This window comes from Rhinolophus sinicus, linkage group LG13 (genome assembly GCF_036562045.2).
Source record: "Rhinolophus sinicus isolate RSC01 linkage group LG13, ASM3656204v1, whole genome shotgun sequence".
Taxonomy (NCBI): domain Eukaryota; kingdom Metazoa; phylum Chordata; class Mammalia; order Chiroptera; family Rhinolophidae; genus Rhinolophus; species Rhinolophus sinicus.
The window spans coordinates 6,690,631-6,712,850 of NC_133762.1; the positions used below are offsets into that span (position 1 = coordinate 6,690,631).

General features: G+C 49.5%; 1 long non-coding RNA gene across 2 annotated transcripts in view; it reads right to left on the minus strand.

Moving 5' to 3' along the window:
* LOC109444965 (uncharacterized) overlaps positions 1-22,220 on the minus strand; it is a 30,443-nt gene that overhangs the window by 4,885 nt on the left and 3,338 nt on the right. The window contains exon 2 of one of the 2 annotated variants that reach the window (XR_012491323.1): positions 10,980-11,062. The exons of the other annotated variant lie outside the window; for it this stretch is intronic. This is a non-coding gene — a long non-coding RNA (uncharacterized LOC109444965). The remainder of the gene's footprint in view (positions 1-10,979; positions 11,063-22,220) is intronic. 2 annotated transcript variants of the gene reach the window in all.

Below are 22,220 nucleotides of genomic sequence, written 5' to 3' on the forward strand. Positions count from 1 at the left end.
ATCCTGCACTCCACAGTCCAGTTCAGTTTAATGCTCCCTCAGCATCCTTGCATCTGCTCTTCCCGGGCCTGGAAGAGTCATCTCTTCCCCCCATCAAACAAACAGACGTGGTTCACTCACATTCATTCATCAACCCTCTGCTTGGATGTCACCACCTCTGAGAAGGACTCCAGAATCTCCTCCTACAAGAACTCATGGCCCCCTGTACTTCCACGGCCATCTTGCATTACCTGTCACTTTTCTGTACCCAGTGTTAGGCTGCAAGCTCCATTTCACAGGGCCTGGGTCTGGTCACTCACCACTGTGCGCCGTCCCCGAGTTCCATTTCTGACACATGGTGCCGTGATCACAAACAGATGAAAGAAACAACCAAGGCCAACAGGAAAACCCACTGCTTCTCAGGGGCGGGTTGCTTTTTACCTGGACTCCACAGAACCACCCTGCCAGGGAGGGCCTTCTGAAATGAAATGGTTGTTTGGCCATTATATCTGAACATCACAGAAAAACCAGCACTGGGTTATGTAGAAATAATTGGTTTACCCTTTTGTAAAACTAATAATGGGAAAATCTATAATGCAGTCTGAACTGGGAAAGCTTTGAAAGAAGGTAAAATGGGAGACATACTTTTCTTTGGGGCTTATTTAGTCTAAAAAGAAACACTCAAATGATGGCATTGTTTTTACATACGTCTAAACTTAATTGTTTAATCATATTGCAGAGTTTCACTTACCTCCTAGAATATGTAAAGTGATAGTAACCTAATAATCCTTTCAATACATGCAGTATACACCACGCTTGGTGGTGGGTGATCGGAATGGGAAAAAATCGATCAAGCAATTAGAAGGGAAACCTAGTGAGGGAAAGGACTGACTCAGGCAATCCACCCTCCCATTTTACATATACCTGAAAGACGCAGTTAATAGAAGCAGAATCATGGAGCAATCGCCACGAATGATTCATCCTTCTCTTTGTAAATGCCGGATAAATATACATTTAGAGATACGTGATCCCAAGTGTAACAATAACTAACATACTGAAGCAGAGGCTAAACGCAGACCCTCTGCTAAGGGTAGTCCACGATTTTATGCACTCGTCACGGGAATCCTGTGATGTATGGGATGATGATAACAATACAGGTGAGTAATTTGAGGCGAAGTCATTAAGAAGTTTGCCCAAGATCACACCACTAACCATCCGCAGAGCCAGGCTTCAAACCACTGGTCATTCGATTCCAGAGTCTTTCCTCTTAGCTTCTAGCCAATGCTTCGGCCCTCACCCAAACTCAGATAATGAGATGTAGTGGGAAAAACCTGAGGTCTGGAATCTGAAGATTGACATTAATTATCAGCTTGAGTAGGTCACTCCATCTCTGTTTCATCACTTAGAGTATGAGAATGATAATATTATCGTATCATTTGGAGCCTTCCAAAGCTCCCTGGGTGAGCCAATGAGATGCTTTGCATGAAAGAACTTGGGGAGTAAGGAGGTGCTAAGCAAGTATCAGTTGATGGGTTTTATTTACAAGCACAGCCTGTTGATGGATTTGTACGAATTTAGTTGGGATTTTAGGTGTGACCGTTGAAAATGACGAAATGAAAATGATGGCCTTTTCCCATACAGATAAATGGATGTTATTGAAGAAGGAGGTGGCTGCCCCATAACTGTCATGCCAGGCTTGGGGAAACAGTCCCTGGCACCTGCAGAAAAGTGGAACACCACAGGTAAGGTGGTCCATCTGAGCACAGCTCTGTTTGGGACCAGAACTGCTTACAGATTAAGCGAAGGTAAGTCCATCTGAATGATTTCCTGGGGATAAAAAGAAATAAAAAGGTCTTATCTAAAGAATCAATAGAACATCTTGATATTTACTCATTTGGAGAAGACGGATCACTTATACGGTTTTAAAATTTTGTTCTATAGCCTATACATCTGCCTCCCCCAACATATTTTTCTATTAAAAAAATGAAAATGTAAAAGATGTTATCTGCCACTATTATATGTGCAAAGCTCTGGGAAAATGTACATAATGGTAAAGAGAAGAAGGTAACGTAAGATGCAATTTCATCTATCCGACTTTCCCACCTGTCCTTAGCATCATAACTCTCCTTGCTTTCCACATAAAATAACACCATTGACTATAATCATTTATTTTCCCTCCTGCGTTTGTTAAGTACTCAAGCACATATCTATCTACTAGAATAGATATCTGTAATTTTTCTCTGTCCAGCATCTGTTCCCCCTTTTATGTAATAGTATCTTGAGTTTCCTTTAGAACACCACCCCCATTCTCTGTTCTCAAGCCTTAGATTTAAATGGGGCTGACACCATTCATTGTTTCCAGCGGTTGGCAGGTGACCTATGCCTGACCAATCAAAATGATGGTGATTATTTTCAAGGCTGGGCATGTGAGCCAATCAGGACGTCTAGGTGAATCTGATATAACTATTGAGAAAGAAGATAAGCTAGTAAAATGCACTCTTTGAGGTACTAGCAGCCATCTTTGCTTCCATTTGAACAGACTCTTTCTGACAATGAAGCCAACACAAAGAAAATCAGGGCCAAAAGATACAAAATCGTTTCTTAGGGGCATTAGTTGCACATTTAGCTCTCCCCTGTCCTGTTTGATCAGGTAATTTCATACATCCTCTTTTTGATTAAGCCAGTTTCTAGTGAGGTTCTATTGCTTGTGGCTGAAAGTATCTTCACTAACCCAAGGAGATTTATCAGTTGTGCAAAATTTCTATGGATTATGTATATTATCTGTCAACACTGATATGTCAACTCAGGAACAGAAAGTAGAGATAAAAAGAAAATTTGTAGAGCTGGCTTTACTTCTTTTGTTTTATTTTCTCTCTCTGTTTTTGATCATGCCCAAATCTCACATGCATTTCATTGATACTCGCATAAGCCCTAGATTTCTATCTAAAATATAACTGGGTCTACGTGAAAAAAAAATGTAAATGGGGCTGACACGCAGGACATCCAGGTCACTTTCAGCAGTGCAAGGAGAGCCTCCAAACGCATTGGGAGAGATCAAAAGGCAGAACCAAAACTAGACAGAAGACCACATGGAGAATGTGATCCAACCATGTACAAAAAATGACAACTCATCTACCTAAGAAAAGTAGCTAACAATTTCTGAAGTACCTATGACACGCCAGGCAGTAAGCTAAACCTTTAAATGCCTTGTCTTTTAAGAAATCCTCCTTTTTTTTTTTTTTTTTGCTTTATTCATAGATGAAAAAATGAGACGCCGAAGGATTAAATGAGTTACTTAAGTTCTCATGGTTAGTAAATGGGTGAAGTCGGATTCTTAGTCACATGTCACACTACAGAGAGTATGAGAGAGTTGCATTTCCCCCAAGATGCTCCCGTTAACTGTTGAATGCCCTGCATTATTCATACCCCTTATTCGATGACTGGTCTTATTTTCACCTACGAATGCCTTGAGTATGGCAGCACAGAGAGAAGTCTGTCTGTCCTTCCGTTCATCCTCCATTTCCCCTGGTGAGCCCCCACATCTGGCTTTAACTTCTAGAAGCAGACACTAGCAGAGAGAGCTTCCATAAATACCGTTGTATAAAACCTTGGCGGAAGCTCAAATGGGCTCACAAGTATTTCACAGTTGAAAAGAGGTTTATTGACAAATAGTTAACGGTAATAAATATTTGTTGAATGACTGAACTTTTAATAACTAAAGAGACTGTCTCTCAAAAACATTCTGCCATGAAGCTACTTTAAAAGGGGCCATAAAAACAGGGAAAGATGTGGAAGGACATAAATTCAACTTTTCACTTCTTCATTTTAATGAATTCACTCCACAAATATTTATTAGCTTTCTAGTCGATACCAGAGACTGTGCAAATTATTTCTTAGGGGTGTACTAGTTATCTATAGTTGTGTAACAGATTAACCCGAAACTTGGCAAGTTAAAACAATAAACACTTATGATCTCACAGCTTCTGAGGGTCAGGAATCTGAGAACAGGTTAGTGGGGAGCTTTTGCGGTTCAGGGTCTCTTGTGAGGTGCAGTCCAGCTACCAGCTGGAGTGAGGTCATCTGAAGAGTGAGGCTGAAGAATCCAATTCCAAGTTCACGCCCATAGTTTTGGGGGGGCCTCAGTGCCTCTCTGGCTGTTGGCAGAGACTTCGGCTTCTTGCCACGTGGATGTTTCTGTAAGGCTTCCCAGAGCCAGCGATGCAAGAGAGAGAAAAAGAGAGAGCATGCACCCAAACCAGAAGACACAGTTGGCTTTTTATTACCTAGCTTCCAAAGTCGTTCTCTGTCCCTTGTCAGAATTAGACTTCAGCTCTCAAAGAGGGTCATCTGAGAATTCGTGGATATCATTAGAGAGCCGTGGAGGGGGCTTGATTAGAAAGGAAACTTAAAATTTTCTTCATGTACTTTTTAAAATGTTTAACTCATTACAAAAGACGTATAGTATAGCCATGTGCTTGGGGTGGGAAGGGAGATAGCTAGGCATGGGTCCAGAGGTGAGCCATCTCACCCTCTGTGCGGGAGACCCAGAAAGCGCCAATCCCTCATCAGGACAGGTGGTATCTTTAGATGAGGGGTGTCGTGGGATTGTTACCTAGACCTAAAATTCTAGTTGGGCACCTTAGCAGCTCAAAGACAGTGGGGTACACTGAAGATGACCCAGAAAATCCTATCAGAAAAAGATCATCAGGGAACCAAGCAACTGCCACATAAATGTATTTCCCAATAATTTTCCATGTTCCAATTCCTTGAACTAGCACTGGTCTGACTGTATTTTGACCCGTTGAGCTGGTTAGCCAATGCAAAAACATTCACCATTGTCCTTCACATCAAATCATGAATTCCGAAATGGAACACCCATCTGTCAGTTTTGAGAGTGCAGAGTCTCATCTTCGCAGCAAAATAAAGTTCCCCTCACCTTTCAGAAGCCAAAGCACCACTTCACCGTGAGCAGGGGGGAAAAAGCCACAAATCAATTAAACTTACCTTGCATGTGTAAGTACCGTGCATCGCACTTACAGTGCCTTTACAAAAAACGATGGTAGCGTGGGGTTCTCAGCGAAGGTACACAAGTCAGGTGATGGCACGTTGAGGTCTGTGACTAGAGTGCCCTTCTTCCTCCCGCCCCCCCCCCACACACACACACTGCCATGGCCACACTGCAATATTTCCTTGTTGCTGTATTTAAATCGAAGAAGAAAACCACATGCTGGTTTCTGAAGAGCCGCGTGTGGCTGAGAAAGCCTCAGGTTGGAATGTAGCCCCTATAATCCCCTTCACAGATGTGCAGAGAGAAAACAGCTCCAGAGACAGTTCCCAATACCACCAATGTCCCTTCGAGCTAAATTTTGCATTTCATTTCTGCCTTAAAATCTTCATTGGCTGCACATCTGAGAAGGCTTAAGAAAATAATTTATTCCATAGAAGGTTCCCAGTAATGTATGCTCCCTAAATTGGCAACACAGGAAGCATTTTTTCCTTGATGACCATGGAAAGACCATCCAGTGCGAATAAACATAGCGCAGGCGGCCATACTTGATGCAAAAAGAAATGTACTAGCATCCTGAGTTATAGATTACAATTATTTTTTTGTATCTTTTTAACTTACATATTTATAATTTCAGATCTTAGATAGTAATCCCCCCTTCACTCAAAATCCTTCTCTGAAGGGTCTAACTCCAGGACACAGTTTGTCTTTTTAAGTCCCTCTTCCTCAAAACCAGGTAAATTCAAGAAAAAACAAACAAATAACCTTATTTCTACCACTCACTCTACTTCGTTTTTTGTGGTTTTTTTTTTTCATTTTCAGATTTATGCTAAGATAATAGCTTATTTTGGGCAAGTACTATTTGTTCTCAGCTTTACCTTTCTCAGCAAGTGACAGAATTTAGTACCACCTCTTTCTTTGCTTTGTCCGTGGATGGCAAACAAATTGAATCCACATGTACAAAGCAAAACCTATGATTGCAAAGTAGGAAATTTGTTCCATGATTTCTCTAAAAATTCCCAGGCACCTAGGTCTTTAGTATCTATTCAATGATAAATGAATTTTTCATTTTCCTCCCAATGTTTTTGACATCCAATAAATACAATCATGAGTTGAAGAATGTTATTTGTAATTATCCCATAACGGTGTGATAGCTCCTTCCTCCCTTGTCATTTCTTGGGAATGTTTAGATGGAGAATATCATTTTGCTGTAATGATTATTTTGATTCTCCAAGGCAGTAGAGGGTACTATACCGGCTTTATATTAGGACCTTCAGATCAGAAGTGAAGTCTCCATTTTTTAGTCTTCAAAGAGCCACCAGGAGGCAGAAGGGTTGGCAGTTGATCTAAAAACGGTACCATCTTTAGATCTTTTGCATTTGTGTCATCCAATTTCATATGAATCTCTTGTCATGGGCTCTCTGGAACCATATTACAATGCTGTTAATAAGAGAGTTTGAAACCAGCAATTCTACTTTTGAGTATGTATCTGAAGAAAATGAAAACAGTAACTGAAGAAGATATCTGCACCCCTATGTTCATTGCAGCATTATTTACGGTAGCCTAGATGTGAAAAAAGAAAACTTTTTTCACAAAAAGAAAACTTCTTTTGTTATATCTAGGCTATTGAAAGTAATTATTGTTGTTATAAAGTATTATTCTTGTAAAGAATAGTCCATTATGGAATATTATTCAGCTATAAAAAAAAGAAATCTTGCCATTTATGACAATATGGATGAAACTTGAGGGTGTCCTGCTAAGCGACGTAAGTCATACAGAGAAAGACAAATCCCTTCAGAACTCACTTATATGTGGAATCTTAAAAAGAAATAATAATAAAATAAAACAATTTTAAAAATGAGCTTATAGATACAAAGACAGATTGGTGGCTGCCAGAGGTGGGGGCAGGGTAGATCAAATGCATAAAAGGGATCGAATGGTGTGAATGTCAGTTATGAAAGAAATGGATGTAATGTACAGCATGGTGACTATAGCTAATAATACTGTATCATATGCTTAAAAGTTGCTAGTAGAGTAGATCTTAAAAGTTCTCATCACAAGAAACAAAAGCGTAACTATGTAGGTGTTATCAACTAAACTAATTGTGGTGATCATTTGGCCCTATAAAGACATTTTGAATCATTGTTACAGGCCTGAAGTGAATATAATTGTATATGTCAATTATACCTCAATAATTTTTTAAAATTAAAAAACAGGGAGCTTTTGATATTGTCATTGTCACGAGAGGCCCACAGCCTCAAAGTTTTTCTCTTCTTTGAGTCACAAGCTGTGGCTGGATGATATTTGGGCGGTACCTTCGCTGTCTAGATACCAAGACACAGGCCAGTATCTCAGAGACGATGATCAAGGTTACGTGCTGTCCTCAAAGCAAACAAAAGCTTCTTTAACGAACATCTCTCCCTAGAGCCCACGAATAACAGTAAACACAGTGCTCAAAAATATGTTCTATTTTACTTGTGAATTTCTTGGCAATTTGAATGCTAAAAAGAGAATTCACAAGGGAGATGAGGTGGGAGGGGGAATTTTTTTGTTTTTTAAGGGAGAATGTATTTAGCAGAGAAGAAGAATGAGAAGATGTCTTGCCACTAAGCCAGTGGGAATTGGAAATTACTCCAAACCAAGAAGCCAGTAGACTGGCTGAAACATAAGGTCGAATTCAGAGGGAGCCAGTCGTGATTTGATCTCATTTCATGTTTTTCTTCCTGCTTATTTCCAAGATCTAATTGATGCTTGGGTTTGGAAAATGATAACGTAAAACAGCGAGGCAGAAAAAGGTATCGAAACATCTTAGATTAACCCTTCTTCTACATAGCTCTCGCCCTCTCCCTGGGCAAGTGGCTTTAAAATACTAACTTTCAAGAATCCAGCTTATTCCTTAGTCACCCAAAAGTTATATGGAAGCCATAGAAGGAAGAAAATACTGCCTTCTTAACCACATATGAGTCCAGCTAACAAAGTATCTTGACTAATGTTCAGACTATACGTAAAATGACAGCTACAACAAAACATATACACAAAGGTAAGGGGTTGTTTTTGGTTGAATGAGATGTCCCTATGGCTAAGAATATTAAACAGACCCATACAGGGTAGTGTAATCTAAAGCAACCAATTAGGTACCTTTAATTGGTTCCCTTAGATTAGCAACCAATCAGTCTAGATTAGATTGGTTGCTAATCTAAAGCAACCAATTAGATTTGAAGCCTCTAGTACAGGGGTTTTCAAACAGGGGCTCCTGAGTTTCTTGAACGTGACTGTCTGAAGTTGAGACACAGGTCACAGCTGAATGTCCATTTGTGCTCACGCCCTTCACTTCAACCAGCGGGTCCACCATAATTAGAAACTAAGTTGACAATGATTGCTTTATGCAACCACAGTTAAAAACCCAAAACGGCTAACATAAAAAGATATTCAGACGCTCCAACTATCATTAAAACCAATATTCTTAAGCTTGCATCAGTGGTCCATTCCGAATGTACTGAGGTCTTACTATTATGTGACCGGGGGCTGGGAAGACCAGTGAGTCAGCTGTCCTCCCAGCCTCTGAGGAGCTTCCAGCCCCAAGGGGGAGAGAGAGAGAGACATAGAACTAACCCCAACAGCACGTTTCATCTGCTCTAATAGACAGAAGAGAGTCAGTGGTACCAATACTTTGGGCCTCTGCAAAATTAGGAATACTTTCTGGCAGGAACTTTTTTTTTTTTCTGCCACAATGTTCCTTGTGCTAATGTCCTCTGACATATCCACACCTTGTGTACTTTTTTGGGTCCTTCTGTCTGTCTTAAATCTTCAGGTTTAAAGACACAGGTAGCAGCTCATCAGTTGGACTTCAAAACAAACCAACTAACCAACCAACAAAGAAACAAACAAAACTCCATCCTCTTGGAAACAATTTCAAATCCCCTCCTCGCCCATGACAATGACACGGAGGCAGAGGACACATCTTAAGAACTGGGTAAAAAACTTACAGTTTCTTTACACAACATCCAGTAACCCAAGGACAATGACCTTCTTTTACCCCCAGAGGAGTTAGAACCTGATCTGACCTTGTTTGGCTTTGCTCTGTGCTTCCCTCCTCCAGCTGCAGTTCCAATTTCTCTCTTTTGTCCCCACCCTTGCTCTGCCCCATCTCCCACATCTTCTGAGCCCCAGGCCAAAATCGCCTCCACTCTAGTCATTTCCAGGCAGTTTTGCATGGCACTTCCTCCTTCACGCTTTACAATCTCCGTTCCAGCTCTCGGGGTGTATTACGTTATGTTTTCTTGCCTTTCCCCCATAGACTTAAAAACTTCTTGAGGACAGTGTATATGACATTAATCTTTGTACCCACAAGCCCCTGGTACCATGCTGGAACATCCTACCCACTTAATAAGTGGATGTTAAATACACACGGAAATGAGAACGTTTCCATGGAGAGTAGGAAAATAATCATTCTTGCTCCTCCTACTAGATTCCTATATTCGCTGTGCGACACACACAGACCCAATGTGCGACACACACAGCCTTGCCCACACTTCTGCCTCCTCCCAACATCCCATGACCCACTTCCCAAGCTGGAAGCTCTAAATACACAATAGGCCTGGGGTGTGACCAGGTAGGCACAGCTGACCTTCACTTAGTAACCATCCAGTAACCCAAGGACAATGACCTTCTTTTACCCCCAGAGGAGTTAGAACCTGATCTGACCTTGTTTGGCTTTGCTCTGTGTCCTAGGACCCACTGACCCAGCTGACCACCTCCCACCAGGTTAGCCACACACGTGGGTGTGGCTCCTCCCTACAAGTTGGAGATTTGAATACCCTCTGTCACTCTGTTGTTTGCAATCAACAACATAAGAACTAGGTACACCAATTTTCTTTTTCACAGTGGCCTTAAAAAACATTAGATGTTTAACTTCACAGAGATGCCTTAGCCTCACGGACATATACCTGGCCACCAAATTTGAATCTGAACCACCAGTTCTCTTTGCTTTGGGTTCTCCCTTCTGTTTGGCTGAACATGTACGTTCAGCTGGCTTCCAGGGCCTCACTGATTAGCCAGAGGACAAGCAAGAAAGCTGGGGCTGTCCTACCTCTGCCAACCAAGGTTGGTAGTTCAGACTCAGTGGGCATGGGGAGAAGCAGCCCGAGCTGGTTTCCCGCAGGATAAGGCTTTGGCTCTTTCGCATCCCAGAATCCCATTCATCAAGCACCCTTTCCTAGCATGGTTGCATGTTCCCTCACACCCTCCCTGTGAAGAATAAGCAAAGACCCCTCTCACAGAGGAGAGAATTAGTCCGGGCAACCTTCTGAATGTTTGGGGAAACTTACACATATGGCATTGCATTGCAGATGGGGGTGGGGAGAAATGAAGATCATTTTACAGACGATTGTGAAATGGCTAAGCTTGAACCTCAGTTTACGCAGCAGCAAAAAGGAAACAGTCCCTACGTCTGGAAGGTGTTGTGGGGATGAGAGAGGTGATGGTGGTGCATTTCAGCTCTCCTTATTTCTATCTTTCTCCGCGTCTTTTCCAAAAGAATCTTTCTAGCTGTTGGCAATCATCTTTGCTGTGCAAAGGTTAATACACCGCGAATGTGGCTGCTGAGGAACTTCTAGGGATGGGAAGGTCAAAAATGCAAGGATATGGGTTTCGTGAGCACTAGGGGCGGAGCTGGCCGCGGTCCCAGGCGACAGAGGTCTCGTGTCAGCCAGACCCACCGAAGCCTTGCTGCTGACCTGGGGCCAGCAGCAGACGTTTTGCCCTTGACTCCTTAATACACTCAGAAGCCCTTTCTCCCCTGGGTGCTTCCTGACCCTCCCCAAGATGCAGAGTGAGGCAGGCACAGGCCTGTGGCATCTTGGGGATGCTGAGGTGCGACTCCGTCCCCGGGAGAAAACTGGGTCCAGATGAATGGCGTGGACCTGGCTTTTCCTGTCGTCAGCTGAGCCTTACAGCAACCTACCCCCGACACAGCCCCTCCAAGCCCGTGTCTCACCTTCCCGAGTTCCTGAATGTGTTACCGTCCTCCCCAACCTAACGCCAGGCCCAGGCGACAGGGAGTCCTCCGCGTCTCATCTCCTGGCCACGCGGGAAAGGAAAAGAACTTGATTTCACAGAAACGTCAATGCAGGCGTGGGGATTGGGTGACTGAGCCCCACCTCTCAGGACCACGAAGCACACGGGGGCTCAGGCTGCTGGATACCACTGAGAACATTCAACTTTTTGGTTCCGAAGACAACCTTACGTCAGCAATCAGCAAGCGTTGGAGGAAGCTGAGGACCTCCCAGAAAAAGAGATCAACCCGAGTCATCGTGTTTGTTCACGTGGTGAATGCCAAGCCCCCATCCCACGTTTTCTTCTCACCACCCCATCTTGCGGATGAACATACACACACAAGCTGGTTAGGTGAACCCCAAACAAAGGCCATAGGGCTTCCCCACCGTGTGGGTTGGACCGGACCCCAGGATGGTTCCTCCTCCGGCCTGTTCTGCTCTGGCGGTTCAGCCCCAACCCCACCGGGACAGTTCTGTGGAGCCTCGTGGATTTCTGCCCCGCACCCCTCAGGGCACAGGACAAGGGGAGCCCCTGTGGCTGGAAAATCTCAGCCTCCTTGGCTGCGTCCGTGAGACAGAAAGCCCAAGGGCTCCGGATACTCCGGCGCCCAACGCGCTGGTCCCCACCACACTCGGGACACCCTCCCAGGGCTGGTGAAGCACCGCCAGCCTCCAGGACTGGCCTTCCCCTTGGGGCCCCTTTAAACTAGCCGGGTGGGAGTTATGCAGGGCGATGGGGTGCGCAGATCCCTTTGCACACACCCCACCCCAGACACTTCTCTCAACCTGCGGCTCCTGGCCACTCCGCCAAAGGTTGTGCTGAAGGCCAGGGGACTGGCTCCCCTGGGGGGTAGGGGGGCCGGTGCGTATGAATCTAAAGTTTGCTGTGTGCCGAGAAAGTTGTGTGGAGCCCCGGATGGGGGCCAGTACGCTGTGAGGAGCGGCCGAGAGAAGAGCTGGCCCTGGGGTCAAAACGAGGACACTTTTGGGGGTTAGGGGACAGGCGACCAAGAGTGGGAGGTCCCACGGGCCCAGGAAGGAGGCCAGAGGCTGTGGCTGAAAGCTCACGGCGATGTCTCCTGCCGGCTCCGAGGCCCTGCCGGGGCCGCGGGGCGGAAATCCGAGCCTGGGGAGGGAATCACAAGACCGGGCTTCTCCGATGGCGCCCAGCTTCTGGCTCTTGGCCACGGCGCAGGACACCCCCCATTTCCTCGGGGCGAGTAGGGACCCAGAGAGGCCAGACCGAGGCTGGGGGGAGGAGGACGGAGAGGAAAGAGGCGCTACAAACCCCAGGGTCGGGCAGCGCGGGAGAAGGCCCGTCCAGTGGGAACGTGAGGGCAGAGGCCTTCCTGGCGCCGCGCTCGCTCCCGACCCTTCTCTGCGATTCCAGTTCTCAGCCTCACCCCGTATTAAGTCTCGGCCGGTTCCTGCCCACGCGGGTTCCCTGGCAGGCCCCAGAGTATCGGGGGCGTCCGAGGCCCGGGATGGGTTCTCCAGGGGCCGGGTTCCTGCCGCTCCGCCCAGGGTCGCGATTGTGTCCCCAATCCCCTCGGGGCAGCTGTGCCTGGCAGGCGGGCGGCTGGCGCCGGCGGAGAAGGACAAGCAGCCGCAGGCCGCGCGGGCAACTTTTTTGAAACGTATCGCTGTCCCCTGAAAGGTGTTATAACAGCAATTCAATTACAGTAAATGGCGCACGTCGTTCGTCTCAGCTGGAAAGTCCGGTGTAACGGAATGTACAAGCTCAAGGCACGTTCCTGTTGTATTTCCCTCTCCTCCTTCTAATTCCCTCTTTCCGTCTTTGCTTCTCCACTCTGTATGAATTATAGTTGGACCACAGGTTAATTCACTCCAAACAGTGTAGTCTATCTGGACAGACACACACTGAAAAATTGGCAAGAGATCCTGAACACCGGACGGGGCCTCAAAAAGGTCGCCTGAAGTTCCCTGCGTATCGTTAGTCCCCAGTGGCACCGCCGCCTGGGAGTGTGGTTACCTGGGCGTGCGTGGCGCCGAAATACCCGTGTCTGGGCTTAGACCACGAAGCCATGTACCAGGAGATGGTGCCCACTCCACATGTGGCGTGGCCTGCAGGCGCCCGAGGAAAGGTCCGGTCTGCTCTGTTTGAGTCCATTTGTGTCCTGGCACGTGCATTTCATATCACACTATAGACAGTAGCTCAGGAAATTAACAATATCAACAAAAGCGAGTCAAGGTTTTGGGGGACTGGCGTTCCAGAGTGGCGCTAAAACATTACCGGGCTCCCTGTGTCCAAATCTGGAGGGAGGGCTGGCGGAGGGGGAGAACCTCTCGCCTCGCAGCCTGGGCAATCATTTCCATGAAAGTAAAATGAACACGCGCTGCTTTGAAGTTAGAGGGGAGGTGACATAAAAGAGGATTGTATGTAGTGACGGTTCTATCAAAACGGAAAGAAAGGCGTTGCCTCGCCTGGACTTTTTAGTTTCGTGATTTTTTTTTTTTTTTAAACCGTCCTTTTAGAAAAGGCTAAGACGGCAACACGGAAGTTCGCGCGCGTTCTGGCGGCCCCGCACAGCGGGCCTCTCCCAGCATCCGTGGGAGGGAGGTTTCCCACGCTGGCAACGCTGTGTTCCGCTCAGCGGGCAAAGCCTCCCGCGCTCTGCTTTTCCCTACGCGGGACTCGGCTAGGCCCGGGAGGCTGACAGTGCTTGAGTCCAGGAGAGGGCAGGGCGCGCAGTCCAGGGTTGGGGTGGGGCCCAGGCCGTGGCTGCCCAGCCTTCAGCGCCCCTGAGCTCTCAACCTGAGCCCTGCCCTGGTTGGCGCCCCGCACCCCAGCCAGCCTGTCCAGAGGGGTCCCACAGATGGGAGGAGGTGTGACCACAGGGTCTCGTGACTCGAGGCCAGCCTGGCCGGGGTACGCCGGGGTCCAGCCTGGCAGGGGTCCAGCCCTAATAGACGCGCCGAGCTCCGGCCAGTGCGCGGCCAAAGGCGTTGGGGTCCTTTCCGGCTTTTTTTTGCTTTAAAATCTAGAGGCGCGGATTGCTCTCAAGCTCCGTGAAGCCCCTGACCCCCAATTTGCAATTCTCCGCTGAACCCTGACTTTTTTTTTTCCTTTTCTTTTTTGTTAGGAGATACTGGGCGGTGAGAGGAAGGTAACTCGCGCGTCTTCAGCTCCCAGGGCTGTGGCGACGGTAAGAAACAAGGACCTGACAATAGGACCGGAGGTCACTCGCAGCCTGTGATTTGGAGTTGTCACCCTCGTCCCGCCCCTGATATTGTTGGTTAAAACGTCGCAGGAGGGGCATTCCGCGCCGCGGCGCTGGCTGGCGCCAAGTCGCACAGGTTCACCTCCCCTCTTAGCTCGAGAAAACCCCTCTGTTTTGGTTAAAGCGGGCAGCGCTCAAGACCGCTTGGGTCTGGTGTCTTTGCGAAGCCTCGTGCGGGCTCTGCATTGTGCAGGGAGGGTTGCCCCAAGGCCTCCCACACTCTGCGGGAGGAGCCTGCTCAGGGGAAGTCCCTGGCGCTCCGTGCGCCCGCGGTGGCCTCGGTCGCAGCCGAGCGCTTACCCGGCTGCGCCGCCTCCCAGCTGGGCACCCGGCGCGGCTCGGGCTCCGAGGCCGTGCAATCCACATCGGCTCAGGTCCCCTCCTGCCTCTCTCTGCTCGCTTCGGGTTATACCGCCGGCCCCTTCTCACTCCAAGCGCTTCTCCTGTAAGCACACAAACCCTATCGTATTCATTGCACAAAACCCCCACTTTGAAAGCCCAGTTGGGGGTCTGGATCCTACGTAGGAGACCAAGAAAGAACAAGATTGCGAAGCCTGTGGGTGGCCCTTCTGCAAAGAGAAAACTCCCCTTCGTTTGCATTTCTGCTCAAGTTTTAAAAAGTTCCACTTAGGACCCGCTCTCTCTATTCCTTAACTGTGAATCTGGGGGTGTGGGGGGTGTGGAAGGAAAGTATTTGGAGAAGCCCCTGTGAGGGTAGCGGCTGCCCTGTAGACACAGGGCCGCTCTCTCCAAAACCTCCAGGGCAGGTGGGAAGTCCTGCCGCTGGAATTGGCACCTTGGGTGTCTGCGAAGGCGCCAGATGTGGGACTTGGGGGGTACACGCAATCCACTTTTCTCCCGCCTTCTTCCCGGAATCACCAAACCCAGGGCGCCAGGGGCGGAGTTCCCCTCAGCCTGGCCCACCACATTTCGGCCGGTTGGGACCTGTCCCGCCAACCCTGTGGCCTGTGGGGTGTTGTTCCGCCAGCCCTGAGGACTGTAGGGTCCTGTCCCAGCACCCCAAGTCTTGGGCAGCTGCCCCACCTGGCAGACGCTATAGGAGTCAAGGATTTGAACTTGTAAAACCAGTTACAGCAACTCTTACGCCTCCCTTTCTGCTCACCTGTTACAGAACACACGTTAACGGTTTGAGTCGATAATTCAGGAAATAAGGAGATGTTCTTGATACTGGTCTCCCGCTCACCTGTGGGGTCCCTCCTCAAGACAGACTCCCTGATATATGCACTTAAGGAAAGTTGTCAGGTAGCTGACTTCTGCTCCTCTTGGTCTCAGAGTTAATGAAACCCAACTAATTCAGATTATTCCCTGCCTCCAAATACTTTGTTGTTTGTCTAAGATAGCCGGGTACAAATTAAAACGGGCAAAGGGATAATGCGTTTGTCCTTTTTGCCTGCTCGTCCTAAAGTTCACCGAACCCGTAGAAATTAGTTTTGGATGAGTCCCATTTTTCGCATAATTGGCAGAGTTCTCCAGCCCTGGCCGCCTCTAACCAGCTTTTTGCATCTACTCAGCCTGGTCCCATCTCAGAGTTCCTTAGTTTGATCTCTTTTCATAGAACACTCTCTCCCAGTTCCTTTTATTTTTTTCCCCCCTGGTGGATCAATCACAGAGACAATTGATTTTTCTGTGTCCTTTTTGAACCAGAATGTGCTGACATCGTAGGGGGCTGGGCAAAATATGAGTGAGCATTGACTCTCACGAAATAGGAGACAGCCCGGCCAACCTTCCTGTTTAGTGGTTAAAGTTCTGTGTGCGTCCATATATGTGTAAGTGTATCCTCGGCCAGGAGCGGGTCATTAATTATGAAACTCCTTTGAGCTATGGTCCTAGTACGCTTGCTTGCGAGGGAAGGATCATGCCCCACTCCCTCTTCCACTGGAAAGAAGACCCGAAATCCCTTGTCCCTGAAAGGAAGTTACGAGAGACAAGACGCAATTTTCTTTTCCTTTCCTGATGATTCTGTCATCCAGAGGATCACAGCCATGTCAGAATGTCTTGGAAAGAAAAAAAAGAAGAAGAAGAAAAAAAAAAAGAGCAGGAGCTAGTGAGAGAGACCCTGCAGTCCGTGACCATCCTTGCATCAAAATTTCCCAGACCTCTATTTTTGATGGTGAGCCCGCTGATCTGAGTTTGAAATGCGAGTGCAGTGAAGCCCCCTAAGCCTTCAATCCTGTGAAATTTTCAAAAGACCTCTAGAAGCAATCTCAGGCTGCCTGACCCCTGACAGGCCGGATCTCTTTATTCCTCTCTCTGCCGGCACTTCATTTGTTGGAATATCTTTCAGATTTGCACCTCCAGATGACAGACCTGAGTGTTTATTATGTGTACATGAATCGGAAATCTTCAAGCCCTCACCAAAAGCACCATCTTAAACATAATATTTAATTTCCCAGCCTAAGTGCCTGCTTCTTTATTTGCTTTTCATTAGCTTAAATATTTTTTCCAGGTCTCCCCATGTGTCACTTTGATATTTAGACGATGCTCTCTTTTAATCATCGGTTCCCCCTTGAAAAATCCCCTGTCTCCCGCGTCTGCAGGGCTCAACCGGCCACGTCACTGCAGAGGGCGGCAAGGCCAGTGAGCAGGAGGCTGAGAGGTTCCACCTGAGGGGGGCGCATCTCCAGGAGGGTTGGGGGCCCCTGGGGTGACAGAGAAACACTTGCTTTTAACCAGCGGCCAGGGCTGGCTTGGGACCAGTGACGACTCCCCATGTCACTCTACTTTCCTCCTTCAGTCCCTTCTAAAGGTCTTGTATTATTATTTTTTAAACAAAACAAAACCTCAGGTGGCTTGCAAAGGTGCCCGGGTAGCTTTAGCAGCTGGGAATCTGCCCAGCCACTGCCATATCTGAGCTGGGCTCAGGCTTTAGACATCCCAGCCTGGTCACTCAGGCACTGCTTCCTGCCCAGACACCCCTTCCCACCCGCCTTTCTGGGGATCCCTAAATCCTGGGGGCTTGAGGGCTCTACAGGGAAAGGGAATGGGAAAGGGCTTTGGGGAAAGGGCTGTTTTGTTAAAATGCCTTCTGCCAAATAATTCCACGGACAAGATTTTAGGGGTGGAGAGCTGGCCCACCCTTTCCATAACCTTAGCCCTAGACTGAGGCTTCAGAGCCCAGCAGGGCACCCAGGTGGATGGAGTGGAGACACAGTTACACCCCACCCCTGCCTAAGTGGGAGGTGACTCAAGCACAGTCCCAGGTCGAGAAGTGGTGGGCTGCACCCTGAACCCCCTCTCTCTGTATTTGGATGGGCTGTGTTGCTATGATTAACTTATTAAACGCCCTGGTAATTATTTTAATTTGACTAAAAAAAAAATACTTTGGGAGGCATTGCGATGTGTTTGTATTTATTCATCCCCCCCCATAAAACCTGTGTTAAAACAAATGTTACTTTTCCCTCTTGTATATAGACCCTCCCTTTTTGAAATAGACCGCAGGGACTGCCATTAGATCGAATGGCAAGTCTTTATAGAAAGTGTTTTGCATAATTACATACCAAAGCCAGAACAGTCACCTCCACATTTTATGGGTCACAAACCATCAACAATTGCCACATTATTGTCCCCGAAACCTTCGTCCCTTCATTGACGGAGCGGACTCTGCTGCCTAATCTAGAACGGGAGAAGATGGAAATTTCTCCTAATAAGAGCCCGAGAAGATTATGTCCCCACAGACAACGTGTTTACATATAGTTATAAAGTTCAGAGGACCGGCGGGGAGAGGAAGGGAAACGGGACTAGGCCTGATTAAGGCTCATTGGGCTAATATAGATAGCGCATCAAAGCAGCGCTCCCCTTTTCAAATCCGTCTGCTTTCCTACCTTTGTCATGCGGTAATTAAGATATTCTTATTTAGACAGACAGCTTCTCTGGTAACTGAATAATATTACGTCCTTTGATGTCAAACTTTTGACACTTATCACACCAGTACTGGGCAATTTAGCACAAATGCCCTCCTTAAAAAAAAAAAAATTAAAACAAGAAGAAGAAGATAGAAACCCCCATCGGCTTTGAAGACATCTAATAAGTGTGATCCTGGAATCACCAAATGATCTAAATCGCCGCCGACAGGCCGCCGGGCTAGAACTAATATTCGGGGTTACATCATGAAGCTGAATTTGAGTTTGAGCTCATTGAGGCGGTATTGGTGGCCCTGCGACGGGAGGCCCGCAATTCCTGCGCCCCCATTCCGCACCCCCAGAGCCGCTGCCCCGAGAGAGAGGAAAAGCCGCGCAAAGTCTCGGGGGTCGGGGCAGGGATGGGGCTTCCGCCGAGGTGCAAGCAGCTGCCTGCGGAGCTCGCGGTCGTCGCCTCGGCTCCGGAGAGCCGGACAGGACCAGCCACCTACGCCCCGCAGGACACGTTGCCATCGCTTTCCGAGCTTAGTTGCCAAATTTGGGATTTGCCAGATGGCAGGATTATCTCCGCGTCTGTTATATGTGTGGGGGTGGGGGCGGAGAGCGAAGGCAGGGAGGTCCGGAGACCGCGCTGAGTCCTTTAAATCACACGCCCGCTCCCTCTTTGCCCACCGTGTGCCGCCGCCCGGACCCTTCCCGGGGCCCTAAGCGTCCCCGAGCCGCCCCGCAGCCGGCAGCAGGCCGAGTCCCCGCCGCCCCTGCCCTGCCTACCGGCCCGGGTCCACATCTGCAGACCCGGCCCCGGTGCCCAGATGCCAGGAGCCGAGGGAAGATGAGAGCTCTTCCCTCAGAGGAGAAAAAACGGGGGTAGGAGAGTTGGAAGTGAAGGGGGCACAGAGGGCGGGTTAGGAGGGATGAGACTGCCACGGTGACACCTGGAAGGCATTGTCCTTGCGAGCGACACCTGTCAATCTCCGCTCCGGGGTCCCGGGCCGGGGGCGGGGAGGCCACGGGTCTCCGCGGTGATGTCATCGCAGAGTCCCTTCCCGGCGGAGGGCGGGGGAACGGGGAGGGGCGCAGAGCCCCGCGGCTGGAAGAGGGTGGGGGAGGAAAAGAAAGAAAATAAACTGCAGTCGCGCTCCCTCGCCGCGTCCTCAGCTTCGGATTTCCATGGCAATCAAGAATCCAACTTTAGGGTTATTTCTAACCTGGAATGACCCGTGTCGCCTTTTCACGGGAGTCGGAGGAATAGGGTTACAAGCTGCTACCCCACACAGTCCCCCCAGTCCTTGGGTGGGGGGCGTCATCCCAAACCCTTGAAGTGTCTGACCCTTCCTCCAGACCCAGCTCCCTCCTTTCCTGGCGATTGTTCCAGGCGCAGGCTTCAGGCTTAGGAGGAAACACCCGGGGATGAGTTTTGAAAGTCCTGCGATATTGCAGGGGCCGCGGAGAGAGTTAATTAACGCCGGGCGAGCGCAGCCAGGGGGAGAGGGGGCCTCGGCGTGGGTGGGCGCGCCAGGTCCAAGGTGGGGGTGCGCGCGGTGCGTGACGCTTGCGATCTGGAGGCCCCAGCTTGGAGGCCGCGACGGGGAGCGGTGGGAGTGACAGCGGTGGCCTTCGCGGGAGGGGGGTGCTGAGGCGACCCCTGGAGTCTCCTGTTGGTCCCGGGGAAATTCTCATCTCCCACCTACTGAGCTCTCACCCCCACCCCCTGCGCACTACTGGACTCTCCCGCTTTCTATTCTTTTCGGTCTGAGCTAATTAGCAGCCTGCCAGCGGCCTGATTTATGGAAACGCTCGGGCGGGCGAAGGCGCGCCGCCGGCCGAGTCCCGGCTGCCTCGGGACCGAGTGGAGGAGGAGTCTCCCCGCGGCCCCCTCCGGCGGGTTTCTCGCCGCCCGGATGGAAACTGGAAGTTGCCGTCCCCTCTCCCCCGCGCCCTAGGCACCCAGCCTGGGAAGGTGGGGGACCCTGGCACCAGGGGGGCGGGCGGGCAGGGGCCAGTGGCTACGCATCCGCCCACTGAGTCCCGAGGCCGGCAGGTCTCAGCTCCCGCTGACCCGGAGGGCTATCCGGACGCGGACAGAGCGAGAGCCTGGTGCGACCCGGGTGGGCGCCTCCCTTCTCACGTCCTGCTCTCCAAAGCAGGGAGGGGACGCTGCCCGAGGTGGGCCTCAAGCCCCCAGGCCGAGAGGAGGCTGCCCAGGCCAGGGTGGGGCCGAATGGACGCACCCACTCGGCTTGTCCCCAGCGCTAGACAGTCCCAGGGGAGGGCGTGGTCCACTGCGCTCCCCTCCCCCTCACTTTCTCTCGGATCTGAGGGGTCCTCTGAGTCGCAAGCCAGCAGCCAAGAGTCTGGGAATTTCAAGCTCAGTGAATTTCGGGCCACAGACAGTCCCACCAGGCGGGCACTTGTCCCCAAATCGGGCGCCGTCTCCTGACCTTCCGTGGACTGCTCTCCATGGTCAAGGGAGGAGATGGGAGGAGAGAGGCTCCCCCTCTTTCCTGTTGACCCCAGAACTGAGGAGGAAAAGGGAAGGGGTGCGGGAGTCAGGGGAGGACCTGTGGCTCGTACCCCAGCAGCCCCCAGACGCCCGGGGCCCACATTGGATGCCGGGATCAGGCTGAAGGCACCCACCCCACTGCCATGTCTGGCTCTGACCTAAACTGCGGTTGTGGGGAGCTGAGATCTCCAAGAAAATGTGTTTATTTTAAAACACCCACCAGGGCACCTTCCTCAGAAGCCATACCTGGACTCTGGGAGGGGAGTCGATGCAGAGCTGACACCCTCCCCCCAGCACAAGACCCCCGCCCCTGCCCTCCTCTGGTTTCCCTGGCAGATTAGGGTCCTTGGATGTCACTGAGAACCCAACACCCACCAGCCTCCCAGGACCTCTGGGAAATTTCATTTTCTGCTCTACTTCCTCGCCTTACTCCCAGGCCTCTGCCAAAAGCCATCATTTCCAAAAGATTGGTAAGATCGCGGTTTCCTGCAGGCCCTGGCCCTTCCCCACCTGCCTGGAGAAGGAAGTTGACACCCTCCGCTGCTGGGGAGCTGGGCTGAGCACCCATCTATATCGTGGCCTGCAGGGCGGCCCCTCTGAATTTCCAGCTCTGCTGAGGGCTGCGGTGGCCCAAATCCAAGGCTGAAGTCTAAGTGGAAATGGAGACCCAGCCTCATGAAAATGTCCCCTATAGGCAGCAAGGGTCCCAGGCCTGCTGGGTCACCAGAGGGCCATGCCGCAAACGCAAGTCCTCCCCTGCCAGCCGCTCTCACTGAGCTTGTGGGCTGGTTTCAGGACCCACCATCAGCACAGCAAATGCTGGCTCTTAGGTGCTCAAATAATGTTCTTCATTCGTCTTTTTCAAGGTTGATTCATAGCAATCGACAGGTTAAAGCCTCATCTGACTTCATTACTTTTAAAAGCTGTCTATTTCACAACTGTCACTTTTCATCACTTAAGTCGAATAAATACTTGAAGAAATGAATTGGAAGAGACTTTTAGATCATGTTTATAATTCTTGGTCACCACGTTAACATTCCTAATGGCCTGACCCTCTGAGTGTCTGTAGACTCCTAAATTGGGCTGAAAATTCCTGCATTTATACTAGAAAACTTCAATCGAGGTGAGGTGCCCGGGAAACACGGGCTAAAAGAAATGCAGCTGGTGACAAGTTGGTGACCCGGTGCCGGCTCAGCAAAGCTTCCCAGAGGTGGCCAGGGCCCAGGCGGGGTAGCCGCAGCCACTGGGTAGGGGGATAGCTGAAATTTCAGGGAGTTCTGCTGCAATGAATTCCTGAAAAGAGGGACCAATTTAAAGCCACCCACAGGCCTTGCTCTGGCCCCACGGAGCGGGGCTGCAAACCCACGAGGACGTTCATGCAGCGTGGCCATGCTGTTCACGGTTACTGTCACTATTATTTCGATCTTTGTTTCAGAAATGATTTTAAAGGGCCTCCACAACCACAGGTTGAGCGTGGTGGGTGAAAGGCTTGTCAGATGCCCCTGGGACGCAGAAGTGTGGGAACGAAACCGCGGGCATGGAAGTGCGTTCAATAAATCG